Source organism: Carlito syrichta, unplaced genomic scaffold (genome assembly GCF_000164805.1).
Source record: "Carlito syrichta isolate Samal-C Ts95f unplaced genomic scaffold, Tarsius_syrichta-2.0.1 Scaffold315848, whole genome shotgun sequence".
In the NCBI taxonomy this organism is placed as follows: Eukaryota; Metazoa; Chordata; class Mammalia; order Primates; family Tarsiidae; genus Carlito; species Carlito syrichta.
The window spans coordinates 1283550-1286615 of record NW_007259944.1 but is presented as its reverse complement, the minus strand read 5'-3'; positions in this window follow the sequence as shown (position 1 = coordinate 1286615).

Below are 3066 nucleotides of genomic sequence, written 5' to 3'. Positions count from 1 at the left end.
GCTGATTTTTTAATTTTATTGTAGAGATGAGGTCTCGCCAAGTTGCCCAGGCGGGTCTCGAACCCGCGGGCTCAGGCAATCCACTCACCTCAGCCTCCCAATGCGCGGGATTACAGGCTGAGCCACCAAGCCCGGCTTGTGTGTGATTTTAAGCCTCTAGCTCTTGGGAGCACTTTTTAAGTGCAGCACTAGATAGCAGTAGAGAAGCTCAGAGAGGGGAGAGACTTGTCTGAGGTCACACAGCTAAGATTCCACACCAGGTATGCAAATACCCAGTGCAATTCTCTTGAACATGACCCTCTATGCCTGTAGAGTCTCTATCACAGTGACCTTAAAGGAAGCCAGTGAAGGTTTACGGCCATGGTACTAAGCGCATGCCTTCCTGAGCTGAGAGTCCAGGTTCCAGTCAGTAACAGCCAGCCTGGGGGCTGGGGACATCTGAGTCATGCTGCCAAGACCTTGGAATGTTCTGAGGAGTTGAACTGAAGGTCAGAGGCAGAAAAAAAAAACCCCAAAACTCCTTTGGTCTCCTTTTCGCCAGGATTTTTTGAAGAGGCACACATCTTCAGGGCAGGCGAGGAGGGAGACAGGCCTGGCTCAAGGCACTGGCTGTTTTCTGGCGATAGCAACAGAGACACAAGGGTGATGTCAGAGCCTGGACAGCTCTGCAGCAGCCCGATCACGACACGCGGCCCACTGCCCCCACAGGCAGTGTCTCTGTGGCCACCAGAGGCCCCCCACCAGAGCCGCTTGGGAACCTCACGACTTTCATTTCCTTGTGACAATAGCGAGGAAAATAGCTTTCTGGACTCAGCCCGACACTGGTAATTAAAGGAACACTTTATCACCAGCAAGGGCAGAAACACCCACCAATGGCCTTCCAGAAAAAGGAAAAAAATAATCAAGACCCGTTTGCTCCCCCAGTCTCTTTCTCTTCATATGGAAATAGCCGACAGGTCTGTGAACAGCCGGCCTCTGTTTGCCTCCAAAGGACACCCTTTTCAGGCTGAGATTTTCAGTCCTGCCTCACCTGTCTACACAGGACTCCATTCCTGCGTTCACCCTGGTCTCCCCATCTCTCTGGCTTCCTGGGGACATTTTGTTAGAAAAAGTCCCAAGGTCAGCTGCAGAGGGGCTATGCCGATCTGGACAATGGCCAGGTATGGTCACTAAAGTGCAAAAGTGGGGGGTTTGGACTCAGACGGCCCCCGGGGTGCCAGCTCTGGTTCTGGAATCTTCGAGCTGTGTGAACCTGGGCAGGTTACTAGACTCTTCTGAGCCTCAGTTTCCTGACCGGTTGAACGGTGGTGCTCTCCACCACGTCGGTGGTTATAAAGATGAACAGCAATGCCATTGGTAAAGCACGTGGCATAGAGGCTGGTGTACACTAAGCACCACAAACACTTCAGCAACATATCCATGTGGGTGGCGATGGTGAGGGAGAGAGGTCAGGACAGAGCCAGCCCTGTGATCCCTTGAGGCCACGCCGAGGTCTCACTGTGTGCACCCTAGGACTGGGCTTCCTCCCGAGAACACCAGTCCCTGGGCCTTCCCCCCCAACATCAGAGTGTTGTTGTCTTGCTTGCTTGTTCTCTCTGAGGGACAAAATCATGGATGATACAAAGGCGATAAAGTGTGGGTTACGCTGTCCAGGAGCCAGGCCTGTGGAATCCATGCTTGGTCGCCCAGACTGGAGTGCAGCGTCCGCTTCCGGCCACCGCAGCATCGGCCTGCTGGGCTCCGGCGATCCTTCCGCCTCAGCCTTCCGAGTAGCCGGAATTACAGGTGTGCGCTACCATGCCCGGCTGATTTTTTAATTTTATTGTAGAGATGAGGTCTCGCCAAGTTGCCCAGGCGGGTCTCGAACCCGCGGGCTCAGGCAATCCACTCACCTCAGCCTCCCAAAGGCACGGGATTACAGGCTGAGCCACTGAGCCTGGCTGGTCCTTGCTGTTTTTACGCAAACTTTCGTAGGACACTGGCCTGGGATGGGGGCGGTGGCTGGCACAGTGATCGACGCGGCCCTCAAGTGGTATCTTTGCCCGGAGTTAATTTTTCTTTGTTTCCACAGTCCTGGCGGTAACAGACAGTGGGAATGAGAGTGTGTCCTTCATGCCCTTTGCTGGAGATGAAAGCCGCTGGGAACGTGGCCCAGGCAGAGGTCTGAGAGATGAGATGCTTGGGGCCTTGTGAGGTGAGGGAAAGCACTGCCAAAAAGCACGTGACCGCAAGCTGGGTTCGATGGCTCAGCCTGTAATCCCGCGCCTTTGGGAGGCTGAGGTGAGTGGATTGCCTGAGCCTGCGGGCTCGAGACCCGCCCGTGCCTTTGGGAGGCTGAGGTGAGTAGATTGCCTGAGCCCGCGGGTTCGAGACCCGCGTGGGCAGGCGAGACCTCATCTCTACAATAAATCAAAAAATCAGCCGGGCGTGGTAGCGCATGCCTGTAATTCCGGCTACTTGGAAGGCTGAGGTGGAAGGATCGCCGGAGCCCAGCAGGTCGAGGCTGCGGTGGCCGGGAGCGGCCACTGCACTCCAGTCTGGGCGACGGAGTGAGACTCCGACTCAAAAAAACAAAAAAACAAAACAACAACAACAAAAAAACCAAAAGCACGTGACCGCAGAGAGAGGGAAAAGGGTGTCAGCAGCCCATTGGAAGCCTTTCCGGGCGTGAAGAGAAGGCTGCTCACTGCTAGAGGCCGAGCGATTTCAGTTCACGAGACTTGTTTTCAGTGCTATCCTTGCGGGTCGAGTGAATGAGTGTGTCAGAGTCTGACAGACGAACTCCCTTTGGCTAGGGATGTGATGGCAGTGGGCTAGAAGAATGTCTGGGGCTGGACTGGGGCCCTGGAATCAGAGAAGATGCAGGGCTGAGAGAAGCTGTATCTTAAAGCTAAAGACCCAAGCAGGGCACCGAGCCCCAAGCCTCAGATTAGGGAGAGTGCTTGGGAGCAGCTGATGCTGGGGTGTGGGGGATTCATTGTGGAGCAAACGTCTGGAATGGAAACTCATTTTTGAGTTCACTCATCCATCACCCATCCATTCATATCCATCCATCCACTCACCCAC